Source organism: Armigeres subalbatus, chromosome 1, assembly GCF_024139115.2.
Source record: "Armigeres subalbatus isolate Guangzhou_Male chromosome 1, GZ_Asu_2, whole genome shotgun sequence".
NCBI classification, from domain to species: Eukaryota; Metazoa; Arthropoda; class Insecta; order Diptera; family Culicidae; genus Armigeres; species Armigeres subalbatus.
In genome coordinates, this window is record NC_085139.1 from 214,602,308 (window position 1) to 214,616,963 (window position 14,656).

At 41.4% G+C, this 14,656-nt stretch overlaps 1 non-coding gene across 1 annotated transcript; it reads right to left on the bottom strand.

Moving 5' to 3' along the window:
• Positions 1–3,640: 3,640 nt before the first annotated feature.
• On the bottom strand, positions 3,641–3,818 carry LOC134208429 (U12 minor spliceosomal RNA). Its single transcript, XR_009978662.1, has one exon. It is a non-coding gene; the product is annotated as a U12 minor spliceosomal RNA (small nuclear RNA).
• Positions 3,819–14,656: the final 10,838 nt, after the last annotated feature.

Genomic DNA, 14,656 nt, shown 5'->3' on the forward strand with positions numbered 1-14,656 from the left:
GCGTACCTCAGCTTCATTTTGAGGCTCACGAAATTTACGTAGGGTTGCAATCTTCGACATTGGGCATTGGGTGATGTTCTCTGAGCACAGCTTCGTTTACTCGGCGCAAGTCTAGGCACAATCGTGGTTCTCCATTAGCCTTGCCAACCATAACCAGCGGGGACACCCAACTTTTTACTTCGATTACGTCACGCTTCAAAAGTTCGTCAATTTTCCTTCCAACAGCGTCCTCCAGTGGCAATGGAATTCTGCGCATTGGTTGATAGACGGGTTTTACAATGGGATTTGCTTGAATGCTGACCTTAATGCCCTTGATTTTACCTAGTAGTTTGAGCACTTCTCCTACCTGAGAGATGTTTATTCCTACACGCAGAACACCCAACTGCTTTGCCGTTTTGTCACCAAGCAGACATCGCTGACCTTCTTCGACCACCAAAAATTCAGCGTGAACTGTTTTTGTACCAGTGGTGATATCGGCTGTGAATGACCCGAGTATTGTAAGTAGTCGGTCACTACCGTACCCTCGTAGCATTCGAGAGCTTCCCTTTTCGGAAGATTGTATGGAAATACGTTGTTTCTTCATCTCCAACCATGCTTTGGCGGTAACTAGATTGGCATCAGCTCCTGAGTCCACCAACATGTCGATATTGACTCCTCCGACAACGCATGGTATTACATTCAGCTCATTCCCCGTGTAAAATGCGTAATACACCTTGCCCTGATCCAAGCTCTCGGAGGAATCTTTAATCACCGGGTTATCGTTTGTCGCATCATTAGTTTCTATAGTGTGGATCTGTAACAAAGGGAAACGAAGCTCATAAGCATTGATCATTGAATACTGAACATATCAACACACCTGTTTAGTATTTGCCACTTTCCCCATTTCACGCTTCGGTTTGCGACAGAGTTTTTCAAAATGACCGTAGCTTTTACAATTGTGGCACTGCTTCCCGCGGGCTGGGCACGCTGTCGAAATCGCAATATGTCCCAAACGTCCGCAATTTTAACAGTTTTTTCCTTGCGACCTTCCAGCGACTCCTATTCCAAAACCAATCCTACGATCTCCTCTCTGCTCTGCCACTTTGTAAATTTTCCCCGGTCGTTGTGCTTCCGAAATTTCTTCCACCTGCGTGTCAACGCTCTCCTGCGATACACCGAGTCTTTCTATCTCCGGAAACGAAAGATCTTTTAGCAGAATCGTTTTACGAACATCATTCGAGGCGCATCCCTCGACAACCGCATCCGTAAGATAGATGTAGGTCAGAACTTGTGCTACTTCTGTGTCGTATCTGTCAAAACCGCATTCCGATGCCTGCTGCTTCAGGCGTATAATGAAATCTGCGAATCGTTCGCCACTTTGTTGCTTCATCTGGCGAAGCTTTCGACTTTCAGATGTGTTTTGATGTCGCGGTTCAAAGAATTCATCGAGCGCTTCGATAGCAATGTCGTAGTACTTGGGATCCAACACAACGATTGGCACATGATCGTGGTCTCCGAGATTTCTGAAAACTGTCTGCAACGCAGATCCGCCCAGATGCAAAAGCTTTGCTCGTTTTACCTTTTGGTCCATGATCCCATACGCCTCGAAGTAACAGTCGAGGGATTCCTTCCACTTCTTCCATTCCTTGGCTAGCTTACCAGTTTCAATTCGATCACACCGGAAAGGTGGAACAGCTCTTGATTCTTCCATCTGTAATTCAATTGACCAAAAGAAGACCCAATCAGAAAACACGAAACTTTCAAAACACTTATTCGTCATTTGTTGCTATGCATGGTTGCTTCGGAAGGAGTTAGCCCTCCTGCTTTTGTTTTGACAATTGTCAATTGGGTTCATTCCATTCATTTTGCACAGGTCTATCTCAATGAATCAATTTGCCCTAACCTTCAAATGCAACGGTATATTGGCTTGCGTTTTTTTTTTTAACGTCGATGCATCAACACTAATACTACCGTACCTCAGTTTCCAAAGATGAAACGAACCATAATCCTATTCCCCTTTTTTTTTCATACGTACGCCACCATCTTGGAAAATCCACGATTTTCGCTACCGCTTGGAGCATCAAACTGATACTCATAAACTTTATACCTGAAGAATCCTTTCGATTCTTGCAATTTCTACCGGAGAAACCCATTGATTCCTGCCTTCTCCACTGAATATAACTTTTTCATATCAAGTTTCCACTGACATTTGTTCTCGCATCATGCCTACATCTCCAATGTGTTAAGTGTACCGTGTAATTTTCTCTTTTTTTCCCGAATCATCCACAATGAATTCGAAGTAATTAACCAGACATTCAGCGGTTTCTTTTTTTTTTATACTTACATATTGTTCGGTTTCCTCGTCGCCAGTTGTCGTATATGCGTCCAGTCTTCACGACAGTCAGCGATCAAAAGCCCCTTTCTCGCCACCAAGACCCGATAGCTCAAGGTCCACATTTATTGCCTGTGTCAAGATGTCCACAGTATAAGGTAGTTACAGTATTGCAAGTTAATGTGTGTTAGTGAGAGTTGTGACTTAAGGATATAAAGAGTTGTGGTCAATATACTACAGCATCATTCAGATTAAGTGTAAGAAGATCCTCTTTGCGTAACTCTATATAATAGACACTGGTAAATAGTAGTAAACTGTAGTAAAGGCTAAGTTCGAATGTAGCATATGCCATAAGTTCGAAATTATTTTTTTTCATATCAAACATGTAATTTTCTTGTGAACTTTATTTTTGAGTAAATACTATAAGTGTTGAGTTTTGCTACTTTTTATTCATACGACTCATTGAGTTGAAAAGCAGGCCAAGTTCCAGTTGGAATGTAGAGCCATTGAAGAAGAAGAAGAACATTAAAGAACTGAAGAGCTGATCACAGAAGCTGACTATTTTCATTAAGCTGAACGGATCAGATCCGCTCACTGCAATGAGCTGTTTTGCCCACCTTTAATGTCCAGTCAGTGTGGCTAATACCCGGAAATTAGGCAATAAACTGAACTGAACTGAACAAACACATAATCCGATTGATAATCGGTTGATATTCGAGAATATTATTTATCGATTACCTCATCGATTAATAGTAGTTATCGATTAATTGGCGACATATAAGACAAATTAAGAAACGGATATTTTTGGTTACCGATTCCTAATAAACCTTGATTTGTTTATAGCGCTAATAGTAAGCAATGAAAAGTATGAACTCTAAAATACATGTTACATACAACTTAGTGAGAGTCAGTAGTTGGGCTAGCGCTTAAATTAGATTTGAAAACCAAGCAGTACAAACTACGACGGGAGTAAGCAAGACAAAGGACAAGAAATGGAGCATAGAATCAATAGAACAAAAGAAATAGATATAGTTGTTACGTTTATCGATGATGCAACTATCGAGCATATCTGCAATAACTGAAATGCCTCCACCAGTTAATTAACCAAAAAGTACTAGCTTTGAAGAAATTGTTTCGGCAGATAAAGGCTAAGACCCTCACATTCGTTAGCTAATTCTAAGAACCAAAAAGTTCTAGCTTTGAAGAATCAATTTAATACGATATATAAACGTCATTATTACGTATTCATTAAACAGACGCCCTCCATGCATCGCGTCTGCTATTCTGATACTTTTCTCGCGTTCGTTACCAGGGAATCAGACGGCAGGAGAGGCAGATCGCAGCACGCCCGAGTATCCTGCAAAGTAGGCAGGACAACTGCGAGGGGACGACCTGTACCTCTAGGAAAAATTTGCGCTTACGCAGCCGGATTTGCCGACTGCAGTGAGGAAGCTGAGCCAAGCGTTAACAGGGCCCGTAATTTTCCTTACTCATTAGTTTAAGGCACGAATGAACGAGGGGAACCGAAGCCAATGTCCAGACGGAGCGACGTGCACCGCTAGCGATGCGTGTTCGCGTTCGGTTGTTTGGGTAGCGTGAAAGGAACATACATATCACCTCGCCCGCTTGGGGAACACTACAATGTAGATAAACAAATTGCAAATGTGACTGAAAAAATTGATGAATAAATAAATCGTTATTCAACCGCCAAGTAATGAATGTTTCTCTTCTTCCACAATCAGATTGTGACTGCAGGAGAATGATTGAATTGTCTCGCGTCAGCAGTGATCAAATTAGGCACGACTAATCTATGCTACAAAATTGCGTCGAAGGTGGGTTCATTGGATCGGCGAAGAAATTAACTTGGTTTGCTTGAAAACGAATCGTCTGCTGATGCGGCCCGCCGTCGATTAGCATACCTACAGGAAAATTCCATCGCATTGAGTAGAGTGCATTTTTACGACAGTGTTGTAAAAACTATTATGTTCGCTCTTTTCTACTGTGGGGAAGTGCATCGAGAAATAGGCGTGATTTGCAATTTAGCGCCTGATCCAGCCACAGTGTGTCCTGAAGATTATTTTCTTCAACCAAAATTGTTAATCCTCAGAATACAACTTTCGTTTTGGGAAACGTGTTTTTGCTCATTAAATCCTACCAAAAGTGCGATTCGAACTTTCTTATCGCTCATAACTGACAAAAAGTATATTGGATATTATTCTTCCTTTTCCTATTCATTATTCTTACCTTATCGAATGTCGCATCACGCATGTACTATAAAAAACTAATTCACCTGAATTTCAAGAAAATTGAAATGAAATGAAAATTTACAAAAATCTTCAACTTAATTAGTGTAATGCTGAAAACTAAAATTGCATAACCTTCGTCTTTGTTACAATTATTATAAAGACACTAGAACAAATTCATTGCACGCACTTTAAATCTCATAGTTTGTTGAAGTCTGATATGATGAACCATTTTTACCCTCAATTCGGATCCGTAGGAAACACTGCGCTACCGGATGCTAATCTGCTGCGAGCAACATGAGTTTGAGTGCGTTGCGGTTGACGCACGACGATGCATCGCCGAGGGGCGAATGAGTTGGTACTTTCAGTTTTGAACTCAATCGATGTGAAATTTTAACAACAATCCTTCGCAGCTAGATGCCAGCTGAACATAAGCATAAACTTGGTACACACTCACACACTCGGGTAAGCACTTGCGTAGGCGCGGATGGTGCAAATAATTGGCACCTTCACTATTGACTAATTGCGCTCGGGCGCGGTGGTTGATTAAAAAGCGCCACGCTAGCATAAACATTATCGATCCTCGCTGGCTGGGCCGGGGCGAGATGACCAACCATCACCGTATACGTATGTACGTGAGATTTGCTTCCAGCAGTTCCAGTTTCGATCATGAAATCATTCATCTGGTTTTAGATATGTATGAAGAGGCGCCAGCAAGCGTGCCCGGGTCCACGGTTAATAAATTGAATTGTCTTGTTTATTCGAGCCACTTTCGATCGATCTTTCCGTTGGATCGATGATTTTCTGCTAGGCGGCTGTCTTCGGAGAGGTATGTGCAATTGGAAAATACTGTGTGCATGATTATGAAGCAATCACATTTATGTTTGAATAATTGCAATCAATCCGTTGTTATTGATAGACATCTGCGTTTAATTGAAAGTTTTTCTCAAATTAGCTTGAGTTCAGTGGAGCGATGCTTTGGAAACAATCATTCGCAGAAGTAGTGAATTTTACAATTATTACAGAATTACAAAGAAAATAATAAATGATCTAGACAACATAACGATTTTCCAAAAGACCTCGAACTGAAGGGTTATTTACCTCGGGGCACAAGGGCAATATTGCCTTAATCCGGACAAATGCCTACTTTCAAAGAAAGGATCACATCCACTATTGCCTTAATCCATAACAGCGCCCACTTTTAAAGAAGTGAATATCCTACATGGATACCTGGTTGGCTACAGCGTCGATACACCTATGCCTGATGTATTGTAGAGCTCCATAATCGTCGGTCTTGGGCGATGTTCCTCCAGTTCCCAGGTCCGATTCCACCGCGTGCAGCCAGCGTGTTCGTGGCCTTCCACGAAGTCGCCGGCCCCTATCTGGTTCTCTGTTGAATATTGTTTTCGCTATTCTTTCTTCCGTCATTCGCACTAAGTGACCAGCCCACTGAAGTCTGCCGTATTTTATACGATTCACAATATTTTCTTCTTTGTATACTTGATACAGCTCATGATTCTGCGTCTGCGCCACACACCATTTTCTAGTTTCCCTCCGAGTATTGTACGCAGCACTTTTCGCTCGAAAACCCCGAAAGCTCTCCGGTCCGCCTCTTTTAATGTCCATGCTTTATGTCCATAAAGGGCCACTGGTAGAATCAGAGTTTTGTATAGAGCAAATTTCGTTTCCGTCTGCATGTTGCGGGACCTAAGCTGGTTACGTAATCCGTAAAAAGCCCAATTCGCAGCAGCAATACGTCTTTTAACTTCACGGGAAACGTCATTGTCACATGTCGTAAGCGTTCCAAGGTTTCAACAACTGCAAACACATCCCCATCAAGCACTTCCTCAGCGCCAATATCACTAGGCCTTCCTCTATCTTTACCTGCCACCATGTATCTTTGTCTTGGTGGAGTTAATAGTTAAGCCTATTCTCACCGTCTCCCTCTTCAGTGGGACAAAGCCACCACTACTGTTCTGCGATTGATTCCAATGAGGTCGATGTCGTCCGAAAGGCCCAGGAGCATATGCGACCGTGTGATGATAGTGCCGTCACTCTGCACGCCAGATCTCCTAATAGCGCCCTTGAGTGCAATGTTCAACAATAAATTCGAAAGTGCATCACCCTGCTTCAATCCGTCTAACTAAGGTCACAAACAAGGTTGACGTTGACAAGTCTAATCATTTTGCGGGAAAACCATGTTCGGACATTATCTGCCACAGCTCATTTCTTTTCACTGAATCGTACGCTGCTTTGAGATCAATGAACAGATGGTGAGTCTGCAAGTTGTACTCCCGCATTTAAAAAAACATTCGCAGGCCATACATCTTATCCGTCATTGATCGGCCCTCACGAAAACCTTCCTGGTATTCGCCGACGACGGACTCCTCAACCGGTCTCCGTCTGTTATACAGGATACGCGCCAGGAATTTACGTCGAGTTCAGAAGAGTGATTCCTCTGTAATTGGGTCCTAAAATGAAGAATCGATATTCGATTTTCTTTCAGGAAACGATGAAGGTAATAATTCTAAACGTGTCAGTTTTTCTTTAGACTCAAAAATCGAAAAGAACATTGTTTAATTTGAAATTGAAAAATTGATCAAAAATGCTTCCTCGACATTTTCGGTCTTGTTTGACGTACGGACTCAACCTTTGACAGTTAATATATGGGGCTGACGTTTTGGGCTGATGGTTCATTCGTTCTGAAATGTTGCACAGCCCAAAATTTGCCTTAAAATGTCTTAAACACAAAAATATTATTTTTATTGATTTAGAATTTTACCAGAATTTTTAAAACAACGGTACAAGTATTCCTGACCGATGCACTATCGTTTGCAACCATAAACGAAGTAGGGCTTTAGGACCCAATTGGGTCCTAAAATGAAGAACCGATATTCAATTTTATTTCAGGGAACGATGAAGTTAATCATCCTGAACGCTTCAGTTTTTCTTTTGACTCAAAAATTGAAAGGAACATTTTTTAATTTGAAATTTGAAAACAGATGAAAAATGCTTCCTCGACATTTTCGGTCTTGTTTGACGTAAGGATTCAAACGCACTAGCAAAACACCGCAGGGCACTTACTCAACCTTTGACAGTTAATATATGGGCCTGACGTTTTGGGCTGATGGTTGATTCGTTCTGAAATGTTGCACAGGCCAATATTTGCCTCAAAATGTATTAAACATAAAAATGTTATTTTTACTAGTTTAGACTTCTACAGATTTTTTATAACATCTGTTAAAGTATTCTTGACCGATGCACTATCGTTTGCAACCATAAAAGAGGTAGGGCTTTAGGACCCAATTGGCACACTCTAGTGTGTGCCCTTTCTTATAGATTTGGCATATGAGGCCATCCAACCAGCCAGCAGGCAGTTTTTTATCCTTCCATATTTTCTGGATTATGTGGTGGGTTGATTGATGCCGATGCTCACTTCCATGCTCGAGAAGCTCTACCGGGATCTCGTCCTACTAAGCAGCTTTATTTTTTTTCAGCTCTTTTGGAGCCTTCTTTACCTCGTCCAGGGTTAGTGGTTCCACAGATTGACCATCGCCGTCTATGTTCACCTTGCTCTTTAATACACCTTCATTTTCACCGTTCAACAAATCCTCGAAGACCTTCTTCCACCTGGCTGCCACCATAGTCTTGTCTGTCAGCAAATTTCCCTCTTGGTCATTGCACATCGCGGGTACTGGCGCAGGCTTATGCCGCGCACCATTGACAGTTGCGTAAACATCGTTGTGCAGTGCCTAACACTTCCTGCGCTGTGGTAGACACAGCTTCGTGGATATTTTCCCACAATCTGTTGACGTCGCCAGATCCTGTGACATCCCCTATCTGCTCGTCCAGCTTCTGGTGGTACTGTTCAGCAACTTTTTCAACTGACAAGCGTTGGATATTGAAACGCATCGTTCTGTTGTTTCGTGAATTCGTGACGCTGGAGAGTCGCGCTCGAATTATTGCAACTACAAGATAGTGATCCGAGTAGATGTTCGGACCTCTGAAGGATCTAGTAGTAGTAGTAGTAAAATTCTTCTTTATTTAATCATTTTCTATTCTACAATTATTATTGTTTTACATGTACAGTGCTCGGCCGACTTGGCCTTCCAACTTCAATTTGAATTTTTATGTTTACATTATAATTTAAGTTGTCATAAGACGAGTTTGTAGAATCCCATTGAAATTGAAGTTTCAAGATATGATATATCATGACGGCCTTTAGGAGGCGCTAGTGTGTTTTTAAAATTTGATAACCTAACTACTATGTACACTAATATTTACAATAAAAATTTGATAACCTAGATTGGAACTAGCGCCCTAATTGGAGCCTGATCCGAATGCAAGCAACGGACCCTAAACTTGTAAGGTTTTTATCCCGGCCAGACGGTGGACCTCGGATGTTCTTGTCCTGGGAGGGGTGTTGAGGATCATCCTCAGGAATTTGTTTTGGACCCGTTGAAGTTTGAGGTGGTGGGTTTTAGCGCAGCTCTACCAGACCGGCATGCCGTATTCGATCACAGGGAGGATGATTTGCTTGTAGACAGCAAGCTTAGTTTTTCAGGGACAATGACGACCGGCGGTTGATCAAAGTGTACAGTAGTTTCAACAAAGCGTTACACTTTGTCACCGTTTTGTCAACCTGTTGCCTGAAAATAAGCTTGCTGTCGAGGGTCAAGCCAAGGTAGTCGGCCTCATTGGCCCGTTCCACAGTCGTGCCATTGAGGATGATTTTACAGTCCCCAGGCAGAACAAGTTTAGGGGATTTGGAGTAGGGAAAAATGATGACCTGGTTCTTCGCTGCGCTGATATAGATCTTCCAGCTGGTGAGGAACTCTGTCAAAGCATCCAGGCTTCGTTGGAGTTTTGCCATTAGCGCTCTGATCACTTCACCATTGTAGACGATGAAGGTGTCACCTGCTAACAGAGACAGAATACCGTCTTATGGAGGTTTTGGCATGTCGGAGGTGAACAGATTGAAAAGCAGGGGCCCGAGGAAACTGCCCTGGGGGACGCCTCCCGGATAAAAAATATCAATAAAATATCATAAATTTTATTGTTACAACACCATTTAAAGCATTATTTTTACCATTGAATATAATGGAATTTTGACAACAAAATCACATGAGAAATAATGGTTTTCCACGATAAAATGAATGGTAAATGGGACTTTTACAATTAAAAGGAGGTTGTTATGTATCTTTCAATAAAAAATCGAAAATTTTGCTCCAATATTACAATAAAAATACAATACAATTAATTGTTTTACAAATTATTTTATTTTCCTCCGGTTGTTTAGCATATCTTTAGACGAATCCAGCGCACTACTTCCAAAGTTAAGTGGGTTTGCCTGTATCTGGAGAAAATCCAACATCAGTTTAAAAAGCATACTAACTTTGTTCCGAATAGACAATACATATAGCTATAAACCTGTGAAAATGTAAATTATAAAAGAATGTCAGTTTTATTAGAAAAAATACGTCGAGTAGAAAAGAAAAATACCTGCATCAGTTCTTATTATATCCCGTTGGTAAGATTGGCCAAAGGTAGCCACTGAACGATCTTCAATCAGTGACCAGCAAGCAGCAGTATTTTATATATCATAAGCTTCATTTCTGTAAAGGAACAAGGATACATGTTACCAGGCATGTCATCAGGTATTATGATGATAAAATTTTCTTGTTCGGGATGAACCACTGCGTTCATTATGTACATTGAACTTTTGTAGTATACACGCTCGTCCAGCTGAACTCAAATTTGGGTCAGTTTAACTCAAAATCGGAAAAACTGGCTCAAGACAAAATTGAGTTAATGCCCTGTAACTCAATTTTGAGTCACCTTGGAAGATATTTTATTTTGAGTTACATGAACTCAATTTCATAAAATCGGATATTTATGAATTTGAGTTTGTCATTCCAGAAAAAAATTGTTTTCATTATTTTTCAATTATATTAATGATAATTCTAATGGCAGCTTCGAAACATTTTATTTATTATACTAAATGTTACAATATTATTACAATATATACATACAATGTTATTAAGCTTATACCTACATCAAGTTAAATAGAATTCGAGTGAATCATGAAATATCATAGCCTGGCATAAATTGCTGGGGCATGATGTTTGGCGCTACGAAAGGTATCCCAATCCCCCGAAGCAGTATCCAGTATCTGTTTCCTTAATCGTAACTCTGAAGCTCGCTCTGAAGCCAAGTCAGGCTGATGCAGAAATCCGATGTAAGCAGCTGCAAGAAAATGATATAACAGAATCTTTAAATCAAATTGTCTATAATTAATCGCAATCAAAACATATTGTAATCTTCTTCTTCATCTTCTTCATTGGCATTACATTCCCCACTAGGACATTGCCGCCTCGCTGCTTAGTGTTCATTAAGCACTTCCACAGTTATTAACTGCGTGATTTCTAAGCCAAGTTACCATTTCTGCATTCATATATCATGAGGCTAACATGATGATACTTTTATGCCCAGGGAAATTGAGACAATTTCCAAACCGAAAATTGCCTAGACCGGCACTGGGAATCGAACCCAGCCACCCTCATCATGGTCTTGCTTTGTAGCAGCGCATCTTACTGTACGGCTAAGGAGGGCCCCATATTGTAATACACATGTGTAATACCACAAACATAGTTGCAGGTAATACGTACACTCCAAATAATCTAAACGTTGTTTCCACCTGAATTTTCAGGTACATTTTACGTGCACACGTAGCTGCAAATGCTTCAGAAAATTCAGGTGAAACTTACGTGTCCGGTGAATTCTATTCAAAACTCAGGTAGAACTTACCCGATTTTCACGTAGAATGAGAATTCTATCAAAAAATCATGTAAAAGTTACGTGAATTTCAGGTGGAAAAAAACTACGTACTTTTTCAGGTGGAAACAACGTGCAGATTTTTTTGGGTGTAGTCTTGTACGTAGTACTAAATCTAAATATTAAACTTAAAGGAAAAAATACTTTTCAGAATGTATTTTGTTTTTAAAAATCTGCGAAAACCATAATGTTAAACATATCTGCAAATTGAATGATAGAATAATCAGAAATGAAATTATACAGCGTTTTATTAAATTGTAACTCACGTTTTATAATTGAATTTGATTTCTGGCTTTTCACGAGCAACCGGACTTCGCCATTTTCAGAAATTTTCACGATGACCTCAATTTTGAGTTTTCTACTATTTATATTTATTTGAGTAACAGTCACTCAAATTCACAACTCTCGGTTACTCAGCGTTTGACGTCTCAAAGGAAGATATTAATTTGAGTTATATCGACCCAAAATTGAGTTTAGCCGGACGAGCGTGTAAGGTTACGATTACCGGTGGTGAGTATAAACCGTTTCTCAGCCCAGTTATCATTACTTGACACTTTACCGGTCGCTACTAATCGCGCTGCTAAAACAGTAGCGCAGCTGACAGGTGACCAAATTGACCAAATAACAGCGCTACTATTTGATGAACTATCTAACGTCACCGATACGGAATGCAACCACCAAAATGATAACCGAAAATACCGAAAATAGTGACAGATGCAAAAAAGAGTGACTAATCTAAAATGGCAGTACAGTGAGGGTGATCAAAATACTCGCGCCCAGTAATGATGCTTTAACGCGCTTCAACACTTTAGATACTCACCACGATACAGAAGCCATTGTGATCTACCGCTTTCCCAGCAGCAGAAACTGCAATGAAAAAGACACTTTCTGCACCATACAGTTTCATTATTTTCATCTCTTCACTAATTATAAACAAAAATGTACACGCTCAAATGAATCCAGCCATTCTCCGAGTAAAATGATAAACAAAAGTTTTTGTTCCCTTTCATTTTTTTGAAATCAAATTTTTATTGCAAAACATTTCTAGACCTGCAATATAAAAATATATACTTGAGAATCGGTATAACATTTTTATTTATTTAACAAACAAAGCTATTGTAATTTTATTGTTTTCAATTGTTATTTCATCAATATAATAAATCCATGAAATATTCCAAAATTATGTTAATTCAATAACATTAGACGGATTTCCAGATCATTCAAACCGAATACTTTTAAAATTTGTTTAGTTTTTGGATGAGCAATACTTAACATAAGCGAACAATAAAAATATAATAGAATATATCGGAAACATTTAAATATATTGTTATTTTAATGTACGTACAATAAACATCTTTCACAACCGTGAACATTTTACAATAAGCATACAATAGTTTGCATTGTTTGCCACACAATCTATTGTATTTCAATGGGTCATGTCATACAAGTTACTGTAAATTTTTATCCGGGCTGCGACGATGTTGTGTGCATTGGAACTCCGCTGATTGAGACCCGGAATGTCCTTGCGGACAGGTAACTCTTCATGATTTTCACCAGGGAGCTGGGAAGATGGTAGCGTTGTAGTTTGTACACCAGGCCATCATGCCATACATCGACACATTCCTTCCCGACATCGAGTAAGGCCATGGCGGATGTTTTTGAGACAAACTTGTTCCGTCTGAGGACGTTGGTAACTCGAGTCAGTTGGTGTACAGTTGACCGACCGCGTCGGAAACCAAACTGTTCCTCGAGCAAGATGTTGAGATTTTCGGCATACTCAAGTAACCGGTGATGAATAGCTTTTTCGAATAGCTTGGATAACCCTGAGAGAAGGCTGATGGGACGATAACTTCTGGGGGAGGAAGGATCCTTCCCAGGCTTCCGGATGGGGATGACTTTCGCTGACTTCCAGGACGATGGGAAGTAGCTGAGCCGGAGACACTGATTAAAGATCAGCGAGAGGTGCTCAAAGAACGGAGCACTCATGTGTTTGAGCTCGAGATTCAGGATGCTATCGAAGCCTGGGGCCTTCATGTTCTTCGATGATTTGATATAGGCCGTCAATTCGCCAGCTGAGATCTCCAACTCCTCCGAGAAGTCGTTGGGAATCAAATGGATGTTGTTAGCATGCTCGTTGACGGCTGCTTCGTGTGGACTGACGATGTTCTGCCCAAGATTGTGTGAGCTGACGAAGTGACGACCTATTTCAGCGACCTTCTCTGCAGGAGTTATCAAGCGATCCTTAGAGCCATTATTGTCTAGTGGGATCAAAGGTGGAATGGGCCGAGGCTTGGATTTTAGTATTTTTGTCATTTTCCAGAACGGCTTAGTATAATCTGGGAGATTGCGGATTATATTTGAGAAATCCTTATTTTTGAGGTCCACCATTCTGGCTTGGATAATTTTTGTGATTCGATTGCAGCGTGCCTTAAGTTCAGGCAGTTGAGGACGCTGGACCTGCCTGTGAGTGACATTGCGCAATCGAATCCGAGCTTTGGCGAGTGGCGCGATGTTTAAGGAGTTGCTTACCTGTCGAGCCGTCGGTACATGTTGCTCCCGGGCCGCCGTAAGCGCCTCCTTGATAGCGCAAAGCTGGCGGTCGATACATTCCGCTGCCAGTTCACCCGATGGTAGTTTCGCCGTAACTGCAGGTGTCGATTGACCGAGGAGCCCAGTTCCGCTACCACCGGATAGTGATCCGAACTGAGCTCCTGGTAGACGACCGGCTGCAAGACGTGGTCGTCCATGTTTGTTATGTAGAGCTCGAGGGTTGCGTAGACACCGGACCGACTCAGCTGAGTGAAGGAATCCGGGCTCAAGATCGTGTAGTGGCCTTCCTCCATGTCGTTGCTCCAGATGGTGCCGTTTCTGTTGCCCCAGGCGTGATGTTTGGTATTCAAGTCGCCGGCAATGATATACTGGCCTTGCCTCCGCGTCAGCTTGACGATGTCCCTCCGAAGGGCAACCGATGATCCATAGCCGGTTTTGGCTTGCTTTGGATAGTACGCCGCGATGAGCGCGATTGTGCCGACCGAAGTGGTGATTTCGACACCGATGGCGTCGATGACACTGAGCTGGAAGCTTGGAAGCAGACGACAGTTGATGTTGTAGCAAAGAGCGATGGCCACACCGCCTCACCTGGTCGGCCGGTCGAGTCGCATGATGCGGAAATCCGGTATGTTGTCGTTCACCTCCGGTTTCAGGTGCGTTTCGGTGATGAGCGCCACGTCTATTTCTTTCTCTTCAAGGAAATCCTTCAGCTCAATTA